The sequence below is a fragment of the Triticum urartu genome, chromosome 7A, assembly GCF_056163025.1.
Source record: "Triticum urartu cultivar PI428250 chromosome 7A, HENAU_Tu73, whole genome shotgun sequence".
Taxonomy (NCBI): Eukaryota; Viridiplantae; Streptophyta; class Magnoliopsida; order Poales; family Poaceae; genus Triticum; species Triticum urartu.
The window spans coordinates 533,064,376-533,080,304 of NC_141879.1; the positions used below are offsets into that span (position 1 = coordinate 533,064,376).

The following is a 15,929-nucleotide window of genomic DNA, read 5'->3' on the forward strand; positions in this document are numbered from 1 at the left end:
TTCTGTGATGAACCACTTTCCAATTCGAGAGAAGGTACAACTACCTCATCAAGTTCTACTTTCCTCCCACTCACTTCTTTCAAGAGAAACTCCTTCTCTAGAAAGGATCCATTCTTAGCAACAAATATCTTGACATCGGATCTGTTATAGAAGGTGTACCCAACAGTTTCTTTTGGGTATCCAATGAAGACATATTTCTCTGATTTGGGTTTCAGCTTATCAGGCTGAAGCTTTTTCACATAAGCATCGCAACCCCAAACTTTAAGAAATGATAGCTTAGGTTTCTTGCTAAACCATAGTTCATATGGTGTCGTCTCGACAGATTTAGATGGTGCCCTATTTAACGTGAATGCAGTCGTCTCTAAAGCATAACCCCAAAACGATAGTGGTAAATCGGTAAGAGACATCATAGATCACACCATATCTAATGAAGTACGGTTACGACGTTCGGACACACCATTACACTGTGGCGTTCCAGGTGGCGTGAGTTTGCGAAACTATTCCACATTGTTTCAAATGAAGACCAAACTCGTAACTCAAATATTCGCCTCCGCGATCAGATGTAGAAACTTTATTTTCTTGTTATGATGATTTTCCACTTCACTCTGAAATTCTTTGAACTTTTCAAATGTTTCACACATATGTTTCATTAAGTAGATATACCCAGATCTGCTCAAATCATTTGTGAAGGTCAGAAAATAACGATGCCCGCCGCGAGCCTCAACACTCATCGGACCGCATACATCAATATGTATTATTTCCAATAAGTCAGTAGCCCGCTCCATTGTTCCGGAGAACGGAGTCTTAGTCATCTTGCCCATGAGGCATGGTTCGCAAGCATCAAGTGATTCATAATCAAGTGATTCCAAAAGCCCATCAGGATGGAGTTCTTCATGCGCTTTACACCAATATGACCTAAACGGCAGTGCCACAAATAAGTTGCACTATCATTATTAACTTTGCATCTTTTGGCTTCAATATTATGAATATGTGTATCACTACGATCGAGATTCAACAAAATAGACCACTCATCAAGGGTGCATGACCATAAAATATATTACTCATATAAATAGAACAACCATTATTCTCTGATTTAAATGAAGAACCGTCTCGCATAAAAAAAGATCCAGATATAATGTTCATGCTCAACACTGGCACCAAATAACAATTATTCAGGTCTAAAACTAATCCCGAAGGTAGATTTAGAGGTAGCGTGTCGACGGCGATCACATCGACCTTGGAACCATTTCTGACGCGCATCGTCACCTCGTCCTTAGCCAATCTTCGTTTAATCCGTAGCCCCTCTTTCGAGTTGCAAATATGAGCAACAGAACTGGTATCAAATACACATGCGCTAATATGAGCATTAGTAAGGTACACATCAATAACATGTATATCAAATATACCTTTCACTTTGCCATCCTTATTATCCGCCAAATACTTGGGGCAGTTCCGCTTCTAGTGACCAGTCCCTTTGTAGTAGAAGCGCTCAGTTTTAGGCTTAGGTCCAGACTTGGGTTTCTTCCCGGGAGTAGCAACTTGCTTGCTATTCTTCTTGAAGTTCCCCTTCTTTCCTTTTCCCTTTTTCTTGAAACTAGTGGTCTTGTTAACCATCAACACTTGATGCTCCTTCTTGATTTCTATCTCTGTGGCCTTAAGCATCGCGAAGAGCTCGGGAATGGTCTTTTCCATCCCTTGCATATTATAGTTCATCACGAAGCCTTTATAGCTTGGTGGCAGTGATTGAAGAACTCGGTTAATGACACTATCATCCAGAAGATTAACTCCCAGCTGAGTCAAGTGGTTATGGTACCCAGACATTCTGAGTATGTGTTCACTGACAAAATTGTTCTCCTCCATCTTGCAGCTATAGAACTTGTTGGAGACTTCATATCTCTCAAGTCTCAACTCGGGCATTTGCTTGAAATATTAACTTCAACTCCTGGAACATCTCATATGCTCCATGACGTTCAAAACGTCTTTGAAGTCCCAATTCTAAGCCGTAAATCATGGCACACTATGATAAGCACATTTCATATACATAATTTTGGCACATATATACACCATTTATTGATATATGTTCATCCATTCTTACAATGAACTGTGATATATTTGGATGAAAATCATATAAAAGATCATTTACTCGTCATTTGTTTCTTCTGTAGAAGAGTGCGCAAAGGCACTATAAACCTCAAGATTCTAACTAAGAGGCCAAAGAATACAAGACAAGGACAGGAAAGAAAGAAGGGGACCTGAGCATGAAGGACAGAAGAAACCGAGGGCCAAACTAGAGAAGGGAAGGGATGTGCTTGTGAAGAAAGAAGGGAGTAGGAGGGCCAAATCAAAAAGTGGAAAATCTGATCGTGGGATCAAATCCCTAGCGCTAGCCACCGATCCCCTTCGGGCCTGGCACACATCTCTCTCCCTCACCCCTCCTTCTCCACCACCGGCCGCCGCCGCGGCCAGGCTGGCGTGGCGGCGCGCCACCACGCCACCAGCACACTCACCACATGCCACCAAATCCATCCACCATCGCCACCATCTCCAGCCACCTCCACTCCTCGCGTGCCCGACCAAACAAGAGGGTCACGGGCGTTTGGTCCTCCGCGTGAGCGCCCCCGTGCTGCTGATCTTCTTCTTCTCCTACGCCTTGCTGCTGCTCCCTCTTTCCTTGCCTCGCCGCTTCTCTTCCTTTATCTGAACCCTACAGGTGCCGCTCCCTCTTCTCCCTCAACGCCTAAAGCTACTGCTTCTTCCCCAAAACTGCTGCTGCTCCCCTGCCTTTTGCTGCCGCTCCTCTCCTCTCATTGCACTACTATTGCTGCTCCTCCTCAACACTCCCTGCTGCTCTCTTACTTCTCTGAACTCCAACCTATGCTGCTCCTATTCTTCTAGTCCCTTCGCCCCTTTGCTTCTGTTCTTCTTCTCTTCCTGAATCTGTTTGCTGCTTCCTTGTTCTCTGAAGTCTAAATCCCCTACTCCTGTTGTTCTCTTTCAACCTCTCTCTCTCACACACCCTCCCATTTTCTGAATTTTCTGTAAGCTAAGATGTGTAATGCTCTGTAATGTTCAGATTTGAGTAGTGCTTGAAACTTGTTCAGTTTCAGACTTGTGCTTGATTAATAGTACTTATGTTGTTCATCTCAGAGTACTAGAATTATGTCTTGTAACCTCCCCCTGTTTGCATATGTGTGATGTGTGTTTTGTAGTCCCTATGTTAATTACGTTCATGTGAAAATATATATGTTTGTGTTGTGATATATTTCTGTCTCTGTCATAGTACTCTTTCTTCCCCTTAGTTACTTGTATGATAATAATATATGTGTTCATGTCCCGTCGCTTCCCTTTATGTTAGTGTTTTAGTGTCTCTAGTAAAACAAAAATACCAAAAATACAGTGAGTTTCAATCCTAATCTCTCCATGCTGTTTGTCATTTTATTTTGTCATCATCCTTGATTATTTTAGGTTTATATTTTCTTGCGATCATCACCCTAATTGTGTTATCTAGCTTAGCCGAGCATAGTTGCCGTTGCCTAGTCCCTGAGGAGTACACGACACTCGCAGTTTAGGCGTAAAACCCCACTATACTTACATTTGATCATTTTGGCGCCATTGCCGGGGACTAGCGTCGAACGATTGTGTGAAGCTATAGACTAGGCTTAGTATAGTTTTTGTTTAAATTTCCAGTCAAATTTATTTCTGTGCTTCTTTTACCTTTTTACTTTTTGTTGCTTCGGCTTATTAGGATACTAACTTTCTGACTAGTGTTTACTGTTTATGAGTGTGCGTAGGAAATGTGAACTAATTGCAGGTTGTTCTATAGTTACACTCGGTTAAGATGGCATTGCTTCGTGATCTTTGGATGCCCAAAAGTCAGTGCTATATCACAGGACCGGTTTGGCCAACTATTGAGGTAGAGAACTTCGAGCTGAAACCTAGTCTTATTGCTTTGGTTCAACAATGTTAGTTTGGAGGATGGCCTACTGAGGATCCCTATGAGCACTTACACCGAGTCATGGAGTATTCAGATATAGTCAAGTACCACGGAGTTCCTCAAGATGTAATCATGTGCAGGTTGTTTACATTCTCTCTCTGTGATGATGCTCGTGCTTGGTACCGATCCTTGCCATCAAGGTCATACAGTTGGATTGAGATATCACAAGCATTCTTGGATAAATATTTCCCACTACACAAGCAGTCCGCGTTTCGAGATGACATCTTCAAATTTGTTCAGCGTGAAGGCGAGAGTTTGTATGATGCTTGGGAGAGGTACAAAGCCTTGTTCAGGAGATGTCCTAATCATGGGCTCGAGAGATGGTTAGAGCTGCAAATATTCTATAGAGGATTGACTTCGGACACTCGCGGTTACATTGATATGGCAGCGGGTGGAGCTATTAAAACAAGATACTTCATGATGCTTTTCTGCTGATTGAGAGCATAGCTTTCCACCAACTTCAGTGGTACAATAAGAAGCCCACGTCTGATTCATTGGTTTGCTTGCAACAAATCACTTCATCTCAACAAGAATCTCTTACACAAAAGCCGGAACCAGTTTCTCCGTGTGACAAGATTGAGCTTGCATGGATTATCTTTGATGATGATGACACCATCCTAGTTGACACACACACTTCAGATCATATGGATACTAGTATTCTAGATTCGGTTTTGCATTGTGATGATTCTTCTATGGATGAACCAGAGCTATAGTTAGTTACTTTTGATATTGAGGAGACACCTTTAGTTGATATTGATCATGTGCTGCTAGAGCCAGATATGGAAAAGTTCGCCTTCGATGATGTTAGCCACATTGATTCCTCAACACTTGAGCCTGAGATGGAGAGCTTCATGGTTGATTATGGTGAGGTGGGTTTAGATGTCAAGGAGCCAAGCTCTACTATTTCACTTGTTGACACGAGTCCGGTGGAAATTTCTACTACCACACCTCACTTGGTATCGTCAATTGAGGTAGTCCTGAAGCTTCTTCCTAACTATCTCAGGTATGATCGCAACTTTCTCAACAAGATATGTCATATCGCTGATATTGCCTATGCACCATGTGACTTGTTGTTGATACACGTTCCTGATTTGCTCACTAGATATACTTATATGATAGGGTACTCTATCGATGACTTAGAGGGCATTCTCTTTGTCACTTGTATTGGCTTGGTTGTTGAGTGTTCTTTCAGGTTGATGCTTGTGCACCATTTACTGCAAGTTGACCGAGTTCGAGATGACATTCCCTGGGATCCTAGTGGATTCACGGCATGGTGATGAGGAGAAGAAATGGGCACACGCGAAGAAGAGTGAAGCTGGAGCATGCACGAGGAAGCAATGGAGAAGAGCTGCAACTTAGAGAGTGATCAAGCGAGTGTTACTTCATAGTGCTCGGTGAGCTGTTTCATGACCCATTCTGAACATCATAAATACATGCTGAATTAAATTGCTAGTTGGGTTGCTTGAGCCAGTTATTACTTATTGTCAAGCTGAAATTCACCTTTGGCATCGTGCTTGTTGTGAATTTGTGGACTTGATTTCTGAATGCCTTGTAAACTAGTGATCTACACCATGCATGCTTGGCTGAAATTAGTGAGAACTATTAGTTTTGAGTGCTCAAATCCCTAGTACACTAGAAAACTTCGTCATTTTCTGCATTTACTATGATACACCTAGATCACCATGTTAGATGCTGAATTTGTGCGAAGTGTGTTCCTATTGAGAGCAATCACCTAACCACTATGGATTAGCATGCTATGTTCCCTGGATCGGTAGCATGTGAACCAGATATGGTTGAGTGATGATTCTTATTTTTGTTCAAAAAATTATATCTTATAATGAATGAATAAGTCTGACTACCTACAGTAGCATGTCATGTTCCCTGGATCGGTGGCATGTGAAATCGGGTTAGCTCGGGCAGTAATTGCTAATAAAATTGTACTTGTCGAACCAGGTGTATATCATGTTCTCTGGATCGGTGGTATGTTCCTTTGGGGAGACAAACAAAAAAACTAACTAATAATTGGTTGAGCCAGGTGTATACCATGTTCTCGGGATCGGTGGTATGTTCCTTTGGTGAGATCGACAAAATATTATCATTACTTTCTTCAAATACAATAAGTGCTTTCAACTACAATGTTTTTTCCTGGTAATAAGTGATCTGATCACAAGTTTAAGTTCTTTTTGTTTTTGGGATCATGCTCTCTTTAGGAACCTTTTGGCACAATCAGCATTTGAACTTGCTAATCCTCTTTTATCATTGTAAAAGTTTAAAATTGTCATGCTTACTAGTATCCTACTGCTTTGTAGCACTCTTAACCATTGATTTTCACTAGCAAAGTTCAAAGCATGCTTTGTTTGGAGATCTACTTCACTTGGCATTCCCTAGTTAGCTCACTGTTCACAATCTTGCTCTTGTCATATTCCTTTGCTTGAGGACAAGCAAAGATTTAAGTGTGGGGGAACTTGATAAGCACATTTCATATACATAATTTTGGCACATATATACACCATTTATATGTTCATCCATTCTTACTATGAACTGTGATATATTTGGATGAAAATCATATAAAAGATCATTTACTCGTCATTTGTTTCTTCTGCAGAAAAGTGCGCAAAGGCACTATAAACCTCAAGATTCCGACTAAGAGGCCGAAGAATACAAGACAAGGATGGGAAAGAAAGAAGGGGGACCTGAGCATGAAGGAAAGAAGAAACCAAGGGCCAAACTAGAGAAGGGAAGGGATGTGCTTGTGAAGAAAGAAGGGAGCAGGAGGGCCAAATCAAAAAGTGGAAAATCTGATCGTGGAATCAAATCCCTAGCGCTAGCCACTGATCCCCTTCGGGCCTGGCACACATCTCTCTCTCACCCCTCCTTCTCCACCACCGGCCGCGGCCGCGGCCAGGCCAGCGTGGCGGCGCGCCACCACGCCACCAGCACACCCACCACACGCCACCAAATCCATCCACCATCGCCACCATCTCCAGCCACCTCCACTCCTCGCGCGCCCGACCAGACAAGAGGGTCATGGGCGTCTGGTCCTCCACGTGAGCGCCCCCGTGCTGCTGATCTTCTTCTTCTCCTACGCCTTGTTGCTGCTCCCTCTTTCCTTGCCTCGCCGCTTCTCTTCCTTTCTCTGAACCCTACCGATGCTGCTGTTGGGGAACGTAGTAATTTCAAAAATTTTCCTACGCACACGCAAGATCATGGTGATGCATAGCAACGAGAGGGGAGAGTGTGATCTACGTACCCTTGTAGATCGATAACGGAAGCGTTTGGTTGATGTAGTCGTACGTCTTCATGGCCCGACCGATCAAGCACCGAAACTACGACACCTCCGAGTTTTAGCACACGTTCGGCTCGATGACGATCCCCGGACTCCGATCCAGCAAAGTGTCGGGGAAGAGTTCCGTCAGCACGACGGCGTGGTGACGATCTTGATGTACTACTGCCGCAGGGCTTCGCCTAAGCACCGCTACAATATTATCGAGGACTATGGTGGCTGGGGGCGCCGCACACGGCTAAGAATAAATCACGTGGATCAACTTGTGTGTTTCTGGGGAGCCCCTGCCTCCGTATATAAAGGACTAAAGGGGGGGTGCGGCCGGCCTAGGAGAGGCGCGCCAGGAGAGTCCTACTCCCTCTGGGAGTAGGATTCCCCCCCAATCCTAGTTGGAATAGGATTCGTGGAGGGGGAAAAGAGAGAGGGAGGCCGGCCCCCTCTCCTTGTCCTATTTGGACCAAGGGAGGGGAGGGGCGCGTGGCCCATCTAGGGATGCCCCTTCTCTTTTCCACTAAGGCCCACTAAGGCCCATATAGCTCCCGGGGTGTTTCGGTAACCTCCCGGTACTCCGGTAAAATCCCGATTTCACCCGGAACACTTCCGATACCCAAACATAGGCTTCCAATATATCAATCTTTATGTCTCGACCATTTCGAGACTCCTCGTCATGTCCGTGATCACATCCGGGACTCCGAACAAACTTCGGTACATCAAAATGCATAAACTCATAATATAACTATCATCGTAACCTTAAGCGTGCGGACCCTACGGGTTCGAGAACAATGTAGACATGACCGAGACATGTCTCCGGTCAATAACCAATAGCGGAACCTGGATGCTCATATTGGCTCCTACATATTCTACGAAGATCTTTACCGGTCAGACCGCATAACAACATACGTTGTTCCCTTTGTCATCGGTATGTTACTTGCCCGAGATTCGATCGTCGGTATTCCAATACCTAGTTCAATCTCGTTACCGGCAAGTCTCTTTACTCGTTCTGTAATACATCATCCCGCAACTAACTCATTAGTTGCAATGCTTGCAAGGCTTAAGTGATGTGCATTACCGAGAGGGCCCAGAGATACCTCTCCGACAATCGGAGTGACAAATCCTAATCTCGAAATACGCCAACCCAACATGTACCTTTGGAGACACCTGTAGAGCTCCTTTATAATCACCCAGTTACGTTGTGACGTTTGGTAGCACACAAAGTGTTCCTCTGGTAAACGGGAGTTGCATAATCTCATAGTCATAGGAACATGTATAAGTCATGAAGAAAGCAATAGCAACATACTAAACGATCGGGTGCTAAGCTAATGGAATGGGTCATGTTAATCAGATCATTCACTTAATGATGTGATCCCGTTAATCAAATAACAACTCCTTGTTCATGGTTAGGAAACATAACCATCTTTGATTAACGAGCTAGTAAAGTAGAGGCATGCTAGTGACACTTTGTTTGCCTATGTATTCACACATGTATTATGTTTCCGGTTAATACAATTCTATCATGAATAATAAACATTTATCATGATATAAGGAAATAAATAATAACATTATTATTGCCTCTAGGGCATATTTCCTTCAGTCTCCCACTTGCACTAGAGTCAATAATCTAGATTACACAGTAATGATTCTAACACCCATGGAGCCTTGGTGCTGATCATGTTTTGCTCGTGGAAGAGGCTTAGTCAACGGGTCTGCAACATTCAGATCCGTATGTATCTTGCAAATCTCTATGTCTCCCACCTGGACTAGATCCCGGATGGAATTGAAGCGTCTCTTGATGTGCTTGGTTCTTTTGTGAAATCTGGATTCCTTTGCCAAGGCAATTGCACCAGTATTGTCACAAAAGATTTTCATTGGACCCGATGCACTAGGTATGACACCTAGATCGGCTATGAACTCCTTCATCCAGACTCCTTCATTTGCTGCTTCCGAAGCAGCTATGTACTCCGCTTCACATGTAGATCCCGCTACAACGCTTTGTTTAGAACTGCACCAACTGATAGCTCCACTGTTTAATGTAAACACGTATCCGGTTTGCGATTTAGAATCGTCCGGATCAGTTTCAAAGCTTGCATCAGCGTAACCTTTTACGATGAGCTCTTTGTCACCTCCATATATGAGAAACATATCCTTAGTCCTTTTCAGGTATTTCAGGATGTTCTTGGCCGCTGTCCAGTGATCCACTCCTGGATTACTTTGGTACCTCCCTGCTAGACTTATAGCAAGGCACACATCAGGTCTGGTACACAGCATTGCATACATGATAGATCCTATGGCTGAAGCATAGGGAACGTCTTTCATTTTCTCTCTATCTTCTGCAATGGTCGGGCATTGAGTCTTACTCAACTTCACACCTTGTAACACAGGTAAGAACCCTTTCTTTGCTTGATCCATTTTGAACTTCTTCAAAACTTTGTCAAGGTATGTGCTTTGTGAAAGTCCAATTAAGCGTCTTGATCTATCTCTATAGATCTTAATGCCTAATTTGTAAGCAGCTTCACCGAGGTCTTTCATTGAAAAACTCTTATTCAAGTATCCCTTTATGCTATCCAGAAATTCTATATTATTTCCAATTAGTAATATGTCATCTACATATAATATCAGAAATTCTATAGAGCTCCCACTCACTTTCTTGTAAATACAGGCTTTCTCCAAAAGTCTGTATAAAACCAAATGCTTTGATCACACTATCAAAGCGTTTATTCCAACTCCGAGAGGCTTGCACCAGTCCATAAATGGATCGCTGGAGCTTGCACACTCTGTTAGCTCCCTTTGGATCGACAAAACCTTCTGGTTGCATCATATACAACTCTTCTTCCAGAAATCCATTCAGGAATGCAGTTTTGACATCCATCTGCCAAATTTCATAATCATAAAATGCGGCAATTGCTAACATGATTCGGACAGACTTAAGCATCGCTACGGGTGAGAAGGTCTCATCGTAGTCAATCCCTTAAACTTGCCGAAACCCTTTTGCGACAAGTCGAGCTTGGTAGACAGTAATATTACCGTCAGCGTTAGTCTTCTTCTTGAAAATCCATTTATTCTCAATTGCTTGCCGATCATCGGGCAAGTCAACCAAAGTCCATACTTTGTTCTCATACATGGATCCCATCTCAGATTTCATGGCTTCAAGCCACTTTGCGGAATCTGGGCTCACCATCGCTTCTTCATAGTTCGTAGGTTCATCATGATCTAGTAGCATGACTTCCAGAACGGGATTACCATACTACTCTGGCGCGGATCTTACTCTGGTTGATCTACGAGGTTCAGTAGTATCTTGTTCTGAAGTTTCATGATCATCATCATTAGCTTCCTCACTAACTGGTGTAGGTGTCACAGAAACAGTTTTCTGTGATGTACTACTTTCCAATAAGGGAGCAGGTACAGTTACCTCGTCAAGTTCTACTTTCCTCCCACTCACTTCTTTTGAGAGAAACTCCTTCTCTAGAAAGTTTCCGAATTTAGCAACAAAAGTCTTGCCTTCGGATCTGTGATAGAAGGTGTATCCAATAGTCTCCTTTGGATATCCTATGAAGACACATTTCTCCGATTTGGGTTCGAGCTTATCAGGTTGAAGCTTTTTCACATAAGCATCGCAGCCCCAAACTTTCAGAAACGACAACTTTGGTTTCTTGCCAAACCACAGTTCATAAGGCGTCGTCTCAACGGATTTTGATGGTGCCCTATTTAACGTGAATGCGGCCGTCTCTAGAGCGTATCCCCAAAACGATAGCGGTAAATCAGTAAGAGACATCATAGATCGCACCATATCTAGTAAAGTATGATTACGACGTTCGGACACACCATTACGCTGTGGTGTTCCGGGTGGCGTGAGTTGCAAAACTATTCCACAATTTTTCAAATGTACACCAAACTCGTAACTCAAATATTCTCCTCCACGATCAGATCGTAGAAACTTTATTTTCTTGTTACGATGATTTTCAACTTCACTCTGAAATTCTTTGAACTTTTCAAACGTTTCAGACTTATGTTTCATTAAGTAGATATACCCATATCTGCTTAAGTCATCTGTGAAGGTGAGAAAATAACGATATCCGCCACGAGCCTCAATATTCATTGGACCACATACATCTGTATGTATGATTTCCAACAAATCTGTTGCTCTCTCCATAGTACCGGAGAGGTGTTTTGGTCATCTTGCCCATGAGGCACGGTTCACAAGTACCAAGTGATTCATAATCAAGTGGTTCCAAAAGTCCATCAGTATGGAGTTTCTTCATGCGCTTTACACCGATATGGCCTAAACGGCAGTGCCACAAATATGTTGCACTATCATTATCAACTCTGCATCTTTTGGCTTCAACATTATGAATATGTGTGTTACTACTATCGAGATTCAACAAGAATAGACCACTCTTCAAGGGTGCATGACCATAAAAGATATTACTCATATAAATAGAACAACCATTATTCTCTGATTTAAATGAATAACCGTCTCGCATCAAACAAGATCCAGATATAATGTTCATGCTTAACGCTGGCACCAAATAACAATTATTTAGGTCTAATATTAATCCCGAAGGTAGATGTAGAGGTAGCGTGCCGACTGCGATCACATCGACTTTGGAACCGTTTCCCACGCGCATCGTCACCTCGTCCCTAGCCAATTTTCGCTTAATCCGTAGTCCCTGTTTCGAGTTGCAAATATTAGCAACAGAACCAGTATCAAATACCCAGGTGCTACTGCGAGCATTAGTAAGGTACACATCAATAACATGTATATCACATATACCTTTGTTCACCTTGCCATCCTTCTTATCCGCCAAATACTTGGGGCAGTTCCGCTTCCAGTGACCAGTCTGCTTGCAATAGAAGCACTCAGTTTTAGGCTTAGGTCCAGGTTTGGGTTTCTTCTCTTGAGTAGCAACTTGCTTGCCGTTCTTTTTGAAGTTCCCCTTCTTCTTCCCTTTGCCCTTTTTCTTGAAACTAGTGGTCTTGTTGACCATCAACACTTGATGCTCCTTCTTGATTTCTACCTCCGCAGCTTTCAGCATTGCGAAGAGCTCGGGAATAGTCTTATTCATCCCTTGCATATTATAGTTCATCACGAAGCTCTTGTAGCTTGGTGACAGTGATTGGAGAATTCTGTCAATGACACAATCATCTGGAAGATTAACTCCCAATTGAATCAAGTGATTATTATACCCAGACATTTTGAGTATATGCTCACTGACAGAACTGTTCTCCTCCATCTTGCAGCTATAAAACTTATTGGAGACTTCATATCTCTCAATCTGGGCATTTGCTTGAAATATTAACTTCAACTCCTGGAACATCTCATATGCTCCATGACGTTCAAAACACCGTTGAAGTCCCGATTCTAAGCCGTAAAGCATGGCACACTGAACTATTGAGTAGTCATCAGCTTTGCTCTGCCAGACGTTCATAACATCCGGCGTTGCTCCAGCAGCAGGCCTGGCACCCAGCGGTGCTTCCAGGACGTAATTCTTCTGTGCAGCAATGAGGATAATCCTCAAGTTACGGACCCAGTCCGTGTAATTGCTACCATCATCTTTCAACTTTGCTTTCTCAAGGAACGCATTAAAATTCAACGGAACAACAGCACAAGCCATCTATCTACAAAAAAGCATAAACAAGCAAGATACTTATCAGGTACTAAGTTTCATGATAAATTTAAGTTCAGTTAATTTACTTAAGAACTCCCACTTAGATAGACATCCCTCTAATCCTCTAAGTGATTACGTGATCCAAATCAACTAAACCATGTTCGATCATCACGTGAGATGGAGTAGTTTCATTGGTGAACATCATTATGTTGATCATATCTACTATATGATTCACGCTCGACCTTTCGGTCTCCGTGTTCCGAGGCCATATCTGTATATGCTTGGCTCGTCAAGTATAACCTAAGTATTCCGCGTGTGCAACTGTTTTGCACCCGTTGTATTTGAACGTAGAGCCTATCACACCCGATCATCACGTGGTGTCTCAGCACGAAGAACTTTCGCAACGGTGCATACTCAGGGAGAGCACTTCTTGATAATTAGTGAGAGATCATCTTATAATGCTACCGTCAATCAAAGCAAGATAAGATGCATAAAAGATAAACATCATATGCAATCAATATAAGTGATATGATATGGCCATCATCTTGTGCTTGTGATCTCCATCTCCGAAGCACCGTCGTGATCACCATCGTCACCGGTGCGACACCTTGATCTCCATCGTAGCATTGTTGTCGTCTCGCCAAGCTTGTGCTTCCACGACTATCGCTACCGTTTAGTGATAAAGTAAATCATTACAGCGCGATTGCATTGCATACAATAAAGCGACAACCATATGGCTCCTGCCAGTTGCCGATAACTCGGTTACAAAACATGATCATCTCATACAATAAAATTTAGCATCATGTCTTGACCATATCACATCACAACATGCCCTGCAAAAACAAGTTAGACGTCCTCTACTTTGTTGTTGCAAGTTTTACGTGGCTGCTACGGGCTTAAGCAAGAACCAATCTTACCTACGCATCAAAACCACAACGATAGTTTGTCAAGTTGGTGCTGTTTTAATCTTCGAAGGACCAGGCGTAGCCACACTCGATTCAACTAAAGTTGGAGAAACTGTCACCCGCAAGCCACCTATGTGCAAAGCACGTCGGGAGAACCGGTCTTGCGTAAGCGTACGCGTAATGTCGGTCCGGGCCGCTTCGTCCAACAATACCGCCGAACCAAAGTATGACATGCTGGTAAGCAGTATGACTTATATCGCCCACAACTCACTTGTGTTCTACTCGTGCATATAACATCAACATATAAAACCTAGGCTCGGATGCCACTGTTGGGGAACGTAGTAATTTCAAAAAATTTCCTACGCACACGCAAGATCATGGTGATGCATAGCAACGAGAGGGGAGAGTGTGATCTACGTACCCTTGTAGATCGATAACGGAAGCGTTTGGTTGATGTAGTCGTACGTCTTCACGGCCCGACTGATCAAGCATCGAAACTACGGCACCTCCGAGTTTTAGCACACGTTCGGCTAGATGACGATCCCCGGACTCCGATCTAGCAAAGTGTCGGGGAAGAGTTCCGTCAGCACGACGGCGTGGTGATGATCTTGATGTACTACTGCCGCAGGGCTTCGCCTAAGCACCGCTACAATATTATCGAGGACTATGGTGGCTGGGGGCGCCGCACACGGCTAAGAATAAATCACGTGGATCAACTTGTGTGTTTCTGGGGAGCCCCTGCCTCCGTATATAAAGGACTAAAGAGGGGGGGGGTGCGGCCGGCCTAGGAGAGGCGCGCCAGGAGAGTCCTACTCCCTCTGGGAGTAGGATCCCCCCCCAATCCTAGTTGGAATAGGATTCGTGGAGGGGGAAAAGAGAGAGGGAGGCCGGCCCCCTCTCCTTGTCCTATTCGGACCAAGGGAGGGGAGGGGCGCGTGGCCCATCTAGGGATGCCCCTTCTCTTTTCCACTAAGGCCCACTAAGGCCCATATAGCTCCCGGGAGGTTCCGGTAACCTCCCGGTACTCTGGTAAAATCCCGATTTCACCCGGAACACTTCCGATACCCAAACATAGGCTTCCAATATATCAATCTTTATGTCTCGACCATTTCGAGACTCCTCGTCATGTCCGTGATCACATCCGGGACTCCGAACAAACTTCGGTACATCAAAATGCATAAACTCATAATATAACTGTCATCGTAACCTTAAGCGTGCGGACCCTACGGGTTCGAGAACAATGTAGACATGACCGAGACATGTCTCCGGTCAATAACCAATAGCGGAACCTGGATGCTCATATTGGCTCCTACATATTCTTCGAAGATCTTTATCGGTCAGACCGCATAACAACATACGTTGTTCCCTTTGTCATCGGTATGTTACTTGCCCGAGATTTGATCGTCGGTATTCCAATACCTAGTTCAATCTCGTTACCGGCAAGTCTCTTTACTCGTTTTGTAATACATCATCCCGCAACTAACTCATTAGTTGCAATGCTTGCAAGGCTTAAGTGATGTGCATTACCGAGAGGGCCCAGAGATACCTCTCCGACAATCGGAGTGACAAATCCTAATCTCGAAATACGCCAACCCAACATGTACCTTTGGAGACACCAGTAGAGCTCCTTTATAATCACCAGTTACGTTGTGACGTTTGGTAGCACACGAAGTGTTCCTCTGGTAAACGGGAGTTGCATAATCTCATAGTCATAGGAACATGTATAAGTCATGAAGAAAGCAATAGCAACATACTAAACGATCGGGTGCTAAGCTAATGGAATGGGTCATGTCAATCAGATCATTCACTTAATGATGTGATCCCGTTAATCAAATAACAACTCCTTGTTCATGGTTAGGAAACATAACCATCTTTGATTAACGAGCTAGTCAAGTAGAGGCATGCTAGTGACACTTTGTTTGTCTATGTATTCACACATGTATTATGTTTCCGGTTAATACAATTCTAGCATGAATAATAAACATTTATCATGATATAAGGAAATAAATAATAACTTTATTATTGCCTCTAGGGCATATTTCCTTCAGCTGCTCCCTCTTCTCCCTCAATGCCTACAACTGCTGCTTCTTCCCCAAAACTGCTGCTGCTCCCCTGCCTTTTGCTGCCGCTCCTCTCCTCTCATT

At 43.5% G+C, this 15,929-nt stretch overlaps 1 non-coding gene and 1 pseudogene across 1 annotated transcript; one reads left to right on the forward strand and one right to left on the reverse strand.

Moving 5' to 3' along the window:
* The first annotated feature begins 3,817 nt into the window (after nucleotides 1-3,817).
* LOC147960310 (uncharacterized) lies at nucleotides 3,818-5,271 on the forward strand (annotated as a pseudogene).
* Nucleotides 4,202-4,308, reverse strand: LOC147960311 (small nucleolar RNA R71). Its single transcript, XR_015612463.1, has one exon. It is a non-coding gene; the product is annotated as a small nucleolar RNA R71 (small nucleolar RNA).
* Nucleotides 5,272-15,929: the final 10,658 nt, after the last annotated feature.